Raw genomic sequence first — 16,030 nt, 5'->3', positions numbered from 1 at the left:
AAAACTGAGACAAGGACAGAGGCTGATTCCAGAGCTGTGTATCTAGTCATTCTGCTCTAATTTTGAAATGCCTAAAGATGCCATTTGAATTGAAAATATTGAAAAACTTCTATCCAAACTTATATTACTCTATTGGAGCTCTGGGACATAACTTAAAACAGGAAAGCTTCCTGATAAGAGTTCAGAGTCAAAATGCACCAAGGGTATGGACTATGGCAGGACGTTCTCCTGTCTCTCACTTTTCGTTAAGATTGAAAATGACACGTTTTTGCATGGGAGGGGGCTGACATGGGGAACACTTAGCTCTGGAAGACTAGGAAGGTAAGAGAGGTGCCTGGGGTAAAGGCAGCTAAAAGGCTCAATCCTCTGGTTTGATGCTGGCTTAGGATCTGAGAATGAAGTAGACAAGGGCTCCTTGGTATTTCTCCACTTTTTCAGCCTACCTTTTCTACGTAAGAGAGTAGATTCATGACAGGAGCCTCAGTTGGTAATAAAAACTGTGCGTTTAGGTTATTTCTCTTTGAGTCCTCCATGTAGCTGATAGATACTAAGCAAAACCTTAGCATAATAAATGCCACTAAATAATTTATTCCAATGTCCTCCTTTTACAACATCATAATCAATGTCTTTAAGGTCTAGAGAGGTTTCTTGACTTGCCCAAAACTATACAACTGGATGATGGTGGAGTTCATTTCAGAAACTAGTTTCTAAATTCTCAGTTCAAAAAAAAAAAAATCTCAGTTCACTGTTCTTTCTAGTGTTGGACTGTAAGGTCACTTCATTGTGAAATATCACAATCTCATGATGGTTCATTTTTTCTCTGAGGAAAAAGAAACCAAAACAAAACCAGAGACAAGCATACAGTTTTATAGAATGAAACAACATAAACAAGAACTTCTGAACTCAATGTTTTCAAATTTCATATATAAGTCTACCTCCCTCCCTCTTTTTTTTTAATTTAATTTTTTTTTTTTTAATTTTAAAGCAGGCTCTATGCCTCAGGCTGGAACCCAATATAAGGCTTATCAGGACCCTGAGATCAAGGCCTCAGCTAATATCAAGAGTCAGATGCTTAAATGACTATGCTACCCAGGTGCCCCCCCCCCTTTTTTTGTTCTTCTCTCTCTTTTTAAAGCAAATCTTCTTGCTTTGATGTTTTACTAGAGGAAATAAGGCAAAAGGCACTTATGTTATGGGTTTTTGGTTCAGTTGCATATGATTATTACTATGCACTTAAATATGTAATTCCTCAGAGGAGTCCAACATTTTGGGGCCATTTCCAAGCTTGTATAAGTTTCAAAGGCCATGTAACCATTCAGGTAATGGCAAACAAAAACATTTACCTGGGATTAGATTTTATTTTCATGAGGAAGTTTGAGTTTAATGTTTTTTAAGCTTTTAGAATATAAATACCACTAAATCTGATGAATATAAATCAATTTGGCCCCATGAGACATTTATGCAACTTGACTGGCATATGAAAGACTATGAAAACTCTGTAAAGATTCTTATGCCCCCTTCCTCCAATCTCTGCAAAAATCTTTCCCTTACTGATCACATATACTGGTATTTAAATGGGAGACTCCAGAATTTAGGGCAAAAAGTATGCTATCTATCAGGAAAAATAAGGGAAGCTGTGAGAGGAATTATTCTAGAACCTTGAATGTGTATATTTATTTTGACTTCTCCCATGAAAGTTCTGAATATAAAATCTACATTGTGATTTTGCACTTAAATGAAAGGTGTGGAGTTGGCCAGTTTTTTTTTTTTTTTTCTTAATTTCTGGACAACTGCTATCATGACATCTAGAGTAGTAAGCACCCTTGTGAATTGCCGAATCCATTTGTCACATTGAAATATCCAGCGCAACGTGGGCCCATGTAAAGTATGCGTGCATGTGGGTATAATATGGATTTCGCTGGTATGTAGGTCAACAGCTACAACTTATCTGACATAGTGACTTAACTAATTTTGTTTGTGTGTGTATTTTATAAAATTAACTGGCCCATTTAATTTATATTCCAATCTCATGTCCAATCATTTAGTGAATTTACCTTGGTTAAAATGCTGTCACATAATCTTTAGGGAAGTGATATTAGGTTTTTCATCATAATGCATACTAAGCACTCACAGTTTCAACTTTTTTTTATATTTAGTAAATGTCAATAAATCTATGGCATGTAAAAGGGCACTGCTAACATGGCAGCTATTTGATTTCTATACTTTGTCAAATATATGTACCTCTTAATTCAATAATCCTTAAAGGCAATGCTCATTGTGGTTTCCCATTCATGATACCTGACCTTTCCTTAATGTCAAACATTATTTTCCACCAGCAAGGGAATAAAGTATATTATTTATATAAAGCTAATAATTATTTGGGGAAAATAAATATAACAAAGAGGCAATAATCGTGAAAAAGATGAGCACTATTCACTGCTCTATTATGCCTGTGACTCGATATATATATTATTGTCTGTATTTGTATTTGCCTGGCTACTGTGGTCCTGATATAAAGAAAAAGTAACACACCCACAAAGGGTCCAAATTTACCTAGTCATTATTTCAGAGCCAAACTAGTAACATGAATTAATTCCCAAACTGCCCATTTTACTTGCAGATGTAAAAGTCTCTCTGTAACTTACTTATTGTCATTAGCGTTCTTGCATATATCTGATTATTCAGGGCAGTTCCATACTACTTGTTTTTTTTAAAAAAGGAACGAAATAAGAAGTGAGTATTGGGAAGTTAAGAGATCAAAATTTCAAAAATCTCTCCCCTTTCAATTGATGTTTTGGTTTGATGTAGATGTAAGGTAAAATACTCATTACCATCAAATATTTATTGAAAGCATACAATTTACCAGCCACTGTGCCAGGCACCATGGGACATGCAAATAAGTGTAAGACACGGTTCCAGCATTCATGAAATATAGGATTCAGTCATGTATGTACCTATCAACCAAATTAATCTATGTTGTTAAACTTTAAAATGTTACAATAGCAGTTATTAACATATGTTCTTAATTCCTTAAGAACATCCTTTAAGCAACCCTTACAGGTTTTCTCAGATGCACATAGCAAGCAATAATAAATGCAGACCTTACACACTTTTTTTCACTGCTACATGGTGCAGATGTCAGCCTCCGAAGGTGTGAAACCGTTCTTTCCAGGACACAATTAGAATATATTTGTTGTTGACTGATACATCTGTTGGCAGCAGGTAGTGGTGATCATCAGGTATGCTATGTGTTAACGGCTTTTGTGTACTTAAATGATAATGGCATGGCGTAAGAGGAAAGATCCATTAATTTGACTGAATTTCAAAGATATCCCAGTTTAAAATAATATTTGACCTAAGGATATCCAAACTCTTCAGATAATTAGCCCCTCCAGTGTTTTTTGTCTCTGATCAAATAAGGTATCTTAGATATTTTTGGATTAAATTTAGATAAATTAGAGTTGCATTCTTTGTGTGTTCCTTCAGCGATGGAATATTCTCCATGGAAGTGTGCAGACATGCTAACATAAAAATGTGTGCCCTCTCTCTTTTTTTAATCGTCTATATTCTACAGATGACATAGACCAGGCTGTGTATCACATGTACTTCATTCAGTGGCATGTGACAGCTTTAAAAATCTGTTTGAATTAATCCCTATTGGGTCAGTATTTGAGATTATCTTCTGACCCTATTTTTCTGTAAAACATCAGCATATTTCAGATATTTTTGGTCATCCTCATCATAATGATGAGATGCTAAACATGGTCAGGAAAATCCATATTTTAATAGTCTTTAATCTTGTGATGCTCTAGTTTATTAGCTGATGGCAAATATCGGCTGGAAACTAAAAGGCTTCTTGGATGACCAAAAACATTGCCATTTATTTGTGAGCAATTTAATCAAAAAGATTTTTTTTTAAGATTTTTACCTTAGCTCAAAATAAAAACCAATCATCAGAAATGTGAAAAGCAGAAGAAGGACATCTACACTAGCAGGGTTGTCAGAGGATAATCTGCGAAGACCATAATTTCTAGAGCAATATAATAATGTGTAGGTAAATATAATATTTTAGGTGAAACAATAAAAACATGTGTAATGTAAAACCAATGATTTTTCTTTCTGATTCTTTTAAGCTGTGAAAATAAAAGTTGCTTAGACCGCAGATGCCTATCCCCTCAAAATTTCAGAGGTGAAATATAAATTAACATCTAAAAGGTAGTTAATCAAACATGGGTTTGATTAATCAAATTATTTTAAAGTTGTAGCTTATATTTGGAGCTTTTACCTCTAAAATATAATGCTGTTCGAGCAAGCAGGTGAAGCTAAAGGATCTTAGCTAGCAGAATCTCCATCTGCTTTTGGAAAAATATTTTGCATTAGATTCAGGGTTATAGGTCCCCAAATAAGCCACCTTGAAAGCATATTTAAAGGAGCAAATTTCAAGACTGTATGGCAGAAAGTATTATCTGCTCACCTTATACATACCCCCTTTCTCTTCTTAAGTAAGAGAATCCCTATATTGTTGAGAACCACAGACTGTATGTCTACAAAACTATCTTTCAGCCTCTTTTCAAAATAGGGATGGATAATGAGATATGAATAGTCTTTGGGTATGTGGTGCTGGTGGTGTTCTGAGACGAATGTAATAGGATGATCTAGCAGGCCATTTTCCCCTTGACCTCTCTGGTGTTTGGAAAAAGAATGTAATGGCTAGAGCATTAGTGTTATCTTGCAAACAGGAGAGAAACTTGAAGAATGAAAGCCAGCATGCAGGTAGCAGAACAGAAAGACAGCAGGACCATGGGTGACTCGTAACTACGGAACCACCATACTGCTCATGGACAGACTAACTCCAGACTCCTTTTGCATGAAAAAAATACATATATCAGATGGTTTCAGCCACTATTCATTTGGTTTTACATTAGAAGCAACTAGACCCAATCCTAATATAGATTGATAAAGCCTCTATAGATCATATAAAATGTCATTTACTAGCAAATAAGGAAGGAAGTAAAAACCTTATTTAAATAGTCCAGGTAAAGGGCAGACTATAAAATGATAATTAAGTACATCTGTACCCTTTGATGTTTCGAGTCAATGCAGAGTCAAATAGCAATTTCCTTTTTTTCTCTGTGTGAGAAGAAGGGAACAGTGGCTAGAGATGGCTTATTATTGAATTGGGTAGATGTAGATGTTGAAATCAAAGTGATCTTTAGCCCTGGGTAGTTAGTCACGTTCCAGGATTGAAATATTGTTCTCTCCGTGTTATCTGAGTAGAAAGATATGATGTTTACCTTGGCTAATTACTAAATTATATTTCTATGGTAGGCCTAACAAATACAGTTTCAATATTACAAATTCACCTTATAGTGAATTTTCCAAGTCAGTATACAAATTTATTACACAAAAACAGTAATTCAAGAAACTAGACATTATGAGGGTAGAGACAGAAAAAAGGAAACGTTAAGTAAGCTTTCAATCTAGTACTAAGGATTAATTTAAATTTTATTTTTATTTTTACTTTTTTAATTTTTTTTTTTAGGGATGAGAAGTTGGCCTGACTTTTGTGTTCACAAACATCTGAGATTTAAGCTTAAATCAGGTCTCATTTTCAAGGGGCAACAAAATTTGATGTTGCCTTTATGCCTTAGCGGTAGAATTCTTCCGGCATCCATGAAGATCTTAACATTTGACTTTCTCAGAAGTCTTCCTTTCAATGAAAAATATAAATTCACTCTTCTTTGGATTAAGATTATAGCCACCTAACATGAAGCCATTGAGTGTGTGGTCAGCAGGGAGTCTTCCCTTTGAGGTTTACTGAGAAGAAATACTGGTGCCAACTCTCTTTTGAAAAAGAAGGGGTTTGAAAGCTGTGATATCCTATAAATGCTCTTTACTTTCAATGAAAGATAGTAAGCTTGTTCTCTGGGACACAACTTTATAAAAGCCTTTTTGTTTTTTGTAGAGCGTGTAGATGTTTCGAAAAAGTGATTTTAGCCACCATGGTGCAGGGTCAACTGGGGGCCGTCAGACTACTTCCCTGGGTTATTCAAATCTAACACGGAGCAAGATAATAGCTCAAGAAGCAACTAATGAGCCTTGTCCACAGCACTGAGATCGTGTATCGGGATGACCCATACATTTTAAACAGTCTTTGTATTGATTCACAACTCTTTCAAAGTTTAAAATCGGGCTACGTTGTATACAAGAGCCAAGTCATAGAACAATGATCGTTTAACATACAGAGGGCATGACATTTGATTATATCTAAGCTTCTTCAAATGCCAAGAAGAATCTGGAGAAAGATATTTGATATTGACTTTTAAAAGGTCCACATAGATAAAATTAATAAATCTTATTAAAGTTTATTTTAGAGATATTGATTTTAAAGTAGAAATGCACCCACAAAAAAAGTCCCATGATAAAGGCTAATGTGTAAATTCCTTTAAAACCCGTAGTTACTGTAATTATATGGAGCATTTTACAAGCAACCAGGGACTTCTTTGGATAGATGACTGAAATTTAATCAGTTTCTGGCACAGGCTGCCTTTCTTTCCCACCTCAAATTTCTAAAGCACCATTTCTAGGGCAGACCTGCTCAGATAGTGAACCTTTATTATCACATTTGATCTGTCTTTGAGCACTTTCCAAAAGAAAGGCTTCCACAGATCTCCTAGAAGATAAAGCAACGGGATGATTTTTCTCAATAGCACATGTTCTTCCTCCCGCCCCATTCCAATTCAGCTCTGCAGTCTGGATTTTATAATCACGTGGAGCATTATGTATGAAATGCATAAAACATCAATGTGCTAATGTCGCCACCCGAGACTATCAGATGAAGAAATAGGCGAATATCCTTTTGTACTCCTGGACATAAGTGTTTGCCCTGAGCCTCCTTTAAAAAAAAAAAAAAAAAAAAAAAAAAAAAGCTTATTTCATTTCTAAACATTTTGGGTTTTATTTCTATTAAGTGGCCTAGTCCTGTCAGTCTGCTGAAGGGAAATCTAAGTTTGATACAGTTTTTTAGGCAAGAAGGAATTGAAAGAATAATCACAAATGATAAATGTGAAAATTAAGCCTCCTCTAGAGTTTATGTTTTACAACTATGAGATCACTCGGTTTATCTCCCAGATGATTTAAACATATCTGATTATTTCTGATGGTTCAAGATGTAATGGTCTGAAAGCCTAAGTAGAATTTTTAGACTTACCTTTATTAAAACCCAAGGATCTGAAGCTATAACTGTCTGGATTGATTACTATATTTCTGCTGTGGAGAAAAATAACAGCCCTGAGTCACTGCTTGTTGTTCACATCTTCATTAATGTGCTTAATATATTTCTGTCCTTAGAACAAATTAATGGTCTTTTTTTTTTTAACTTCTTTTATATTGTAGTTCACTTAAACTTAGATTCTTTGAACATAGCTGGATTGCAGTGTGACATCTGAGTTCTAGAGATCAATTGATAGTTGTTAAAGATCATGAAGAATGGCCCATTAAAACAGTTAGTATATGACAAATAACAACGTTTGTGTTTAGTGTGGAAATTTATCAACTAGACAGAGCACTTATTCCTGAGAACCGAACGAAAGTCTACTTGAACCAACTTATTAATCAGTCAGTGCCCTAGTCTTAACAGACTGTCTTATTAAAGAGCTCTAGATATATTAAAATTGAACTCTAATGTGATAGGTACTATCCCTGAACCACAATCACAAAGCACACAATTATTACTGAAGGCTAGAGTCTATGAAAAAGAAAAATAAGCCTTTTTTTTCCCCCCCGAGGACGGGGATGTTTTGCCTCAAATCTCTGGCTCTGAATAGGTATAGTGTCTATCAAGGGATGCTGGCTATGTGGCCGATTCTTTCTCTCACTCTCCACTTAACACAGGATCACACACCAAGTTATTATGACAAACCTAGTGACATCGTGATCTCTCCACTTACGTGTGTTTATACAGACCACACTGCAGAATGGTCTTAAATTTGCAAAGCTTTTTCAGGGGGAAAAAAAATGAAGCAGTACCAATGGAAAAAAGAAAAGATTGTTCAGGCTGGCGAGTGGCATTAATTCTCAATGAGATGCCCCAGTCCTAGAAGAAATCATCATAGCTTCTCCTTCCCTGGGGAGTCGGTGAGGGTAGCCGCCCTCAAGAGCTGTGAGTCATGGGGTTGAGTACTCATGACAGCTGGGTTGGATATCATCTCCAATGCCAATGCCAATCAGAAGGTATTGATTGTGTGGGAGTGCTAGGTGGAAAACGATGCTTGAGGCTAAGTTTAAGTACAGCAAGAAAGCAAGCTATAACAAATTAGTGGCATTTGCATGAGGAGAATTTAGGGTCGTAACAGAAGTCTCCAATTCTAACATTTGCAGTCCACTTCCGGCGTGCTACTGACCTTGGCTTACCCAAGGGGGAAAGTGCACACACTTCAGTAAACAGCCAATAGCTGCTCAATGCAATCAATAACCCTTCTGGTAGAAAAGTGCCAGGTACATGGCCAGTAGCAATCAGCAATTAAATGGTTTACTGAACACCTGCAGTGACCTAAGTGGGGATCTTTTTTGTTTTCTTCTCAAGGTTTATTTCATTCATTTATTTATTTTTAAAGATTGTCTTTATTTATTTATTTCAGAGTAAGGGTGGGGGGTAGGAGGAGAGGGGGAGGGAGGGAGAGAATCTCAAGCAGACTCTGCACTGAGCAAGGATCCCTACGTGGGGCTCAGTTTCTCGACCCTAAGATTAAGACCTGAGCTGAAACCAAGAGTTGGAGGCTTAGCTGAGTGAGCCCCAGAGTGCCCTTCTTCTCAAGGTTTTAATATAGGATTCCCGGATTGAACACAATAGTACTGAAAGAAACCCAAGTCCCTTCCTATAGATTTTGGCCTCTGTCAGTATACCTCCTGTGAAGGGAAACTTCTCCCCTTCCAAGCTAGTCTTCTTTTTTTTTGGGGGGGGGAGAGTTTAGTTTTTAAAAATCATTCTTTTAAAAAAAATAAATAAAAATCATTCTTTTATGGACTGAGTTGAAACTGACATTCTGGTTAATTTGACTTTGTAGTTGTGGATCTGTTTTTTTGAAGAAGACAAAACAATTCTGCTCTCTCTTCTCCCTCACAATTCACCAGATATTCACCCAAATAATATGAAAAGTTTCCAGCTTTTGTTGTTGTTGTTGTTTTAAGATATTTATTTATTTATGTATTTGAAGGCATGCTGGGGGAGGGTGGGCAGCAGGAGGAGATGGAGAGAGAACCTCAACCAGACTCCCCACTGAGTATGGAGCCCCACGAGGGCTCAATCTCATGATTGTGAGATCATGACCTGAGCTTAAATCAAGAGTCAGATGCTTAACTGACTGAGCCAGGAGCCCCTGTTGTTTTTTAAACAACTGATCCTGCTTCTCAAACTTATTGTGACCAAGCCAAGGCATCTGAATTTCTGCTTTAAAGTTTCTTCACGGGTTCCCTGGGTGGCTCAGTGGTTTAGAGCCTGCCTTCGGTCCAGGGCATGATCCTGGAGATCCGGGATCGAGTCCCACATCGGGCTCCCTGCATGGAGCCTGCTTCTCTTTTGCCTGTGTCTCTGCCTCTCTCTCTCTCTCTGTATCTCTCATGAATAAATAAATAAAAATATTTAAAATTTAAAAAAAGTTTCACTTCTCAGTGTTTAATACACACACACACACACACACACACACACATACACATATATATATCTCAATCAGAAAATAAGGGTCTTGCTCAGAACTATGTTTTGTTCTCTGCACCCACATTCACTCCATCATCACATTTACTTGATATTACCTCCAAAATGTGTTTGAATCTCTCTGTTATTCAATCTTCTTTTCCAGTGTAGGTCAAATGAGCTCTATCTCTTGCCTCTTCTACCGCAATAGCCTCTGAAGTAGATCCTTCACCACCTTTAGCCCCTTTCCAATACATTATCCACACAAAGCCAGAGTGATCTTTGTGAAAGGCAAATCTCTTTACCTTCCTCTGCACTTAAATTCCGCCTCAGCTACCCCTGGCACTTAGAATAGAAGACTTAATGTGTCTCCAAAGGGCTACAACAATCTGGCCCCTCTTTCTTCTCACACCATTTTTCCTAATTCATTAATATGTTCTAATCACCCTCTCTTCTTTCCATTCCTCAATTTTGCTAAGCTCTTTTCCTCCTTAGGGGCTCTGATTATGAGATTTTGCATAGCCATTATCATTGCTTGGAAGGAAGCCTGCCCTCCCGCCTCCCCTACCTTTATTTATTTGATTTAAATGTCATTTCTTCAGAGAGCCTTCTTTGACATTATGCTCCATCCCAATTAGATCAGTTTATTTATTTTTCATTGTAGCTTTTCCTTTCCTTTCTTATCACTATTTGTTATCTGATGTTCATTTGTGTGATTATTTAAAGTCTTGTCACCTCTTCTTGACTTTAAAGTCCATTAACTAAGGGATAAAAGATCAGTTTCTTTTTTTTAGTTTCTTAGTTTACCTCACACTCAAGCACAGTGTTTGTAACAGGGTGTCAATAAATATTTGTTGAAAGATCTGTATCAATTATTTTTTATATTTCCCTTAGTCTTCTCTTTTCTAGGCCAAACATCTTGGTTCCTTTACTGTTTCTCATATGACAGTTTTTAAACTCCCTTCCAACTTGGACACATTTTTTGACACATTGTGTTTTCCAGTTTATTATTTTAAATATGGAGGACTAATTGCAGTCTGTTAGATGTGATCTAATAATTAGAGAATTTAATGGGACTATTCTTTCCAATGTCTTTCTTACAATGTCTATTAATTTAGCCTAAGGTGGTGGTACGCTTTTCAGCAGCTGGATCTCACCATTGGTGCATAGTAAGCTTATGATGAACTAAAATCGATAAATCTTTTTCTCCCTAACTGAGGTTCCTACCCAGAGAGCTTCACTTTAAATTGTGCATTTAATGTTTTTAACTGATGTTTAGAATTATCTTTTATCTTGCACTGCTATCTGTATTGCCTTTTTGTCACATGGGGTACTGACTATCCTTTCAGGTTGGTCTCATGTCTAATCTGGATAAGCATATTTTCTTTTTTCACCTTCAATACAGCAAAGGCCAGGGCCAAAGATAAAGCTCTGTGTTTTAGCCCTTCCTTATTCCCAGGTAGGGGTCAAAGATCCCACTATTTGATCTACTATATATGTTAGCTTATATAAATAAAATATTTATATAAATAAAATAAATTATATATAATTTATGTATATAAAATTATGTAATGTGTATCATGGACATATGTAATATAATTTGTATTATTTTAATAAGCTCACTTTAAGTTTTTAAAAAATTTTAGCATTTGCTTTTTAAAATACATTGCTAAAAGGGTAGTAGTTCATTCAAATATATAGTCAAAAGCATTTTATTTCTTTAAGTTTTGAAATAAGTGTTATGTCTTGATTATTTTAAAATTAATTAAAAACAAAAAGTTAGAATTGTTAGTCTAATCATAACTGCATCCTGTGAAGAAGCTCAGCTATATATGCGGAGATTAAGAGAATAATTCCAAGAAAAATTTGACCTAGAAGACAAAATGGTACATGGGTCTTATTTTCCTCTTTAATTATTACCTTATTCCATGAAATAAAATGAATGAATGCAATAAAAACTCGTGATCATTGGACTCATGATTATCTTAGCCTCTATAGAATCATTCCCTAGAAATATTCATTATTCCAGTTCCATTCAAAAGCATTTGTTGAGCTCCACCTTTATGATCAGCTTTCTAGAAATGCTAACCTCAGATACTTTGGCCGGCAGGGATCAGAAAAGGAGAAATAGATGAAATTTTTCTGGTTTGACAAGAAACTTACACATTTCACAGCCTCTTTCAACTATGGTGCACCTCATTAAAAAAAAAAAAAATCTGATTTTGTATTTACAATCATGTTGTTCTGGTGAGCCATGTCAAGACATGGAGATGTGGAACAAAATGTCATTGGGTTTATTAAAGAAGTGTGAGTCTGAAACTTGCTCTTAAAAAATCTTAGAAGCAACTTGTAAACAACATATTAAAATTGGTGGAGGATACACTGAATGTTCTGTGCAACACAATGATGGAAGTAGGAGAAAGCAGACAGTATCAGAGAATGAATGTTGTTGGATATTATGACTGCAGTAAGAAGAAAACATTAAGAGTATTTCTTTTGTAATTTTTTCTAATATAAATCAAATTTTAAATTATAGGAGTGTTATTGGGTATATTTCTCAGGTTATAAAAGAAACTCTGGATTTGTAGTACTCTACCTCTACTATTATTACCGGTAGAGTTACTTCCTGTAACTACTACTATGTTAGTAATAGACATCACTTACTGCATTAACTTATTGTGTCCAGGGACACATACAAATTTTTTTTTTCATATCACTTATCTATATAACTACATGAGCTATTAGTAGATGTCAGTATTATTCCCATTTTGCAGATGAACATGAGGTTTAGGGAGTTCAACAACTTGCTTAAGGTCTTAAGCTTCTACATGGCAGAGCCAGAAATGGAGCATAAATCTTTCTGGATTTGAAGCTGTGCTCTTAATCTTTAAGCGCTGTGGAATTAAGTTTTTTATTTATCCAAATTAGCTGCTTATGCTGACATTTATTAATCAGAGACTTGTCCGATTTTTATTTCACTCTTTCTCTTTGTGAGATAATAAAAGTACACGGGATCGCCAAATGCAGAGTTATCAATATTACTTTTGAAAGACATAACAATTGATGTAAAGGGAATTCTGGGTTTTCACTGATTAATAATAATCAATAACTTAACCAGTCACTTAATATTCAATTGTAGACATGTATCTTTATAATTTGATACTGTTATTAACCATATTCACAGCCCCAAACCCAGAGATGAAGAAAAGATAAAACATTAGAGAGAACAGTGATTTAAAAGCATCCATATTCTTTAGAGGTAGACTGTGCTCTTCCCTATTTTATTGCAAGTATAATATTTGGCATATTAAATACAAATGGTTATTAGAGCTTGAAATGTGAATGTAGAAGTACTAATGTGAATGTAGAAATATGCTTCATTTATATATGTGTATATATGTGATAGTAGACGCCTTCATTAAAATGTATATTATCTTATCAACACAACTTGTGCATATTGAAAAAATATGCACATACATGCAATTATGCCTTGTTTTAAAACATGACCAGCTATATAGATATAAGTAGATATGCATGTAGGACCCCCTACTTACAAATGGTTGTGTTTCAAATATTTTTTAAAACAGTAATGCTTTTAAGCCAGCAACTACAATTTATATTATTAATCCATAATACCTGAAGTAGTATCTTAAGTGCTCTTTAAGCTAAACCCAAACACCCTGTGCAGTATTGTTTCTACAGATAAGCTTGATTTCATTCTACAAGTCGTAATAGGACAGTTACGTCTCACAAACAATGCTAGAGACTAGCAATAAAAAGTACAATTTTCAGGAAATGTATGGCCTAGAATGGGATACAGAAAAGCAGATTAATCAAGTGTAGAGGGATAGAGTGGTGTGACCACACAAAGGTATATTCAGATGACAAACCAGAAGAGCTTTTCAGAATGCAGTGATGACTGCCCTGAGGGTTCTGAGGGATGAAGAGAAGTTAGCTAGATGCAGGTCAAGATGATGAAGAGTTGGGCTATGGGAAAAGAGATGTTACAGAGTTGAGATACATACTAAAGAAACATCCCTCTTTCTTACAAGAGAGGGTTTTTCATCCACAGGGCTATTGACATTTCGGGCAGGATAATCCTTTGATGTGGAAGGCTGTCCTGTGTATTTAGCAGCATGCCTGACCTCTGCCGGCTAGATGTTAGTAGTACTAACAGCCACCCCTCCCCACCAACACAAACAAAAAATGTCTCCAGATAGCACCAAATGTCCCCTGGGAAGGAAATCACCCCTCACTGAGAACTCCTTCTGTAAGCAAAAAGAGAAATAGCTATCTTTGTGCACTCGATTAACTTGCTAATTCCACATTGACAAAAAAAAAAAAAAAAAAAAGGCAAATGGTATTTGCATTCTCCCAATTTGCTGTCTAGAGGCCCTATACTGGGGAGGGTGAGAGATAGTTATGTGGTTTTGTTACTGACTATTCAACAACCTGGACCCAGTATTTACAATTTGGTGATTAACTATTTCCAGGTATGAGTGTAGGTATATACATACACACGCACTACAGAGACATAAATCAGGACATTTCTGAATTGGCCATGATATTTAATGACTATCTGGCTTTCATTCTAATATCTTATCAGAAAAAAAACAGCAACAACAACAACAGAACTTCACAAACTTACCAGAATACATTATATGTCTTCTGGCAGAAATAAGAATTGAATCAACCTTATAAATACCATGATACTGTATGAATTACAAGAGTCTCCTTAAAGGGGGAACATCTGTGTAGTGAAGTTTGATTACACTCCTCTTTAAAGAAAGAACAAGCCATGAAAATGATAAAATATGATTGGCTTAAAACACAATATATCCAACTTTAATCATTTTCTAAATCCAAAGATATTTTTAGATGAAAGCAAAGGAGGTCATTTCCAAATCATTTTGTGAAACTTAAGCCTACCCAGAGGAAAGGTAATTTTGTTTGATCCTGAACATCAAGTGAATTTGTTCACCAAACCATTTATTCCAAAAGGTAATTAAAATAATGTAAAATTGATCCAATATATGTTTAACAAAATTAACTAATTATAATCTGCTTAAGCCATTTAACCTTTATAGTTCCTATAAAAATGTTTGATTTTCTCTGGAAAAATAAACAATGTGCCCTAAAAAGGTGGTGCCTTCTTGTCTTTCTTTTCCTTTCCCTTTCTTTCTTTCTTTCTTTCTTTCTTTCTTTCTTTCTTTCTTTCTTTCTTTCTTTCTTTCTTTCTTCTTTCTTTCTTTCTTTCTTTCTTTCTTTCTTTCTTTCTTTCTTTCTTTCTTTCTTTCTTTCTTTCTTTCTTTCTTTCACCTGTAAGGTGTCAATATAGCAAACAAAGCAGACAAACAATCCAAGGGGGGCAGAAATAAGATTTTCCCTTAAGTCAAGAGCACATGCAAAAAGGAAACAAAATATTTTAAGATGAGCAAGTCAGACTCTTTCCTTTTTGGTAGTAAGTTCTGTGACACTAAGCCTTGATGTTAACACTGGAGTGCTTACGTCAAACTTCCAAATATATATATATGAAAAGTCTACCAATTTTTCTTCTTCAGGTGTGCAGATCGATTTATGGACCAAAGAAATACAGACCGCAACTTAACATTTCTTTATTTTTAACTGCTTTCCATTTATTCAAGTCATTGTCAAACTACCTTTAAAAAAGTTCAGCCAAATTGACAAAGTCTTATTGTCTGCCACTGACTACACTCATTTTATACATCTCCATTCTAATCACAGACAGAAACACCGAGTAGATGTCAAGATTTGGAAGGGTTTATAAGGGCTCTTAAGTGTCTGTGAGAGGTATAAAGTAGTTATGTAAGAGAAGAAATGTGCTGTGACAGCTCCATCTTTTAAAAAGAGTGGAAGAACTAGGAACCACCTCAGGGAGAAAATGGTAGAAGTAACCATAGGTCCTCAGGGACTTCCTAATCCACATCTGTCTATTATTAATTCATTATAGCTTACTACTTTATTTTGGAGATAAAATTGTCATTTATGTCACTCCTAAAACCAAGTGACACTATAAAAGACACCTAATATTAAGAGTAGTAACAGAAGTAACTGTCACTGCTACAGAGAGACAAACAAGTTAGACATTGGGGAAAAAAAAAAAATCTGTGAATATTTTTGATCACGGTGAAGCAAGTCACCCATTATCCTGAGGTTAATTTGTTGACTCATGATTTCCACTTATCCAACGATATTGAATCACATGAACAAACCTCTACATCTAATCAGATTTTTTTTTATTGAATTGTGACCTTTAATCCACCTTCTTCTTGATTATGAATGACAGTGACCTTTATCTAATTTAAAGCAGACACTCTG

The 16,030-nt window shown here is 35.4% G+C and overlaps 1 protein-coding gene across 31 annotated transcripts in view; it reads right to left on the bottom strand.

Annotated features, from left to right (window-relative positions):
• Positions 1-16,030, bottom strand: part of ADGRL2 (adhesion G protein-coupled receptor L2) — a 619,854-nt gene that overhangs the window by 594,733 nt on the left and 9,091 nt on the right. The gene's annotated exons all lie outside the window — the stretch shown is intronic.

Source organism: Canis lupus, chromosome 8 (assembly GCF_048164855.1).
Source record: "Canis lupus baileyi chromosome 8, mCanLup2.hap1, whole genome shotgun sequence".
In the NCBI taxonomy this organism is placed as follows: domain Eukaryota; kingdom Metazoa; phylum Chordata; class Mammalia; order Carnivora; family Canidae; genus Canis; species Canis lupus.
The sequence above is the reverse complement of the archived record's forward strand: the minus strand, read 5'-3'. Positions and strand labels throughout refer to the sequence as shown.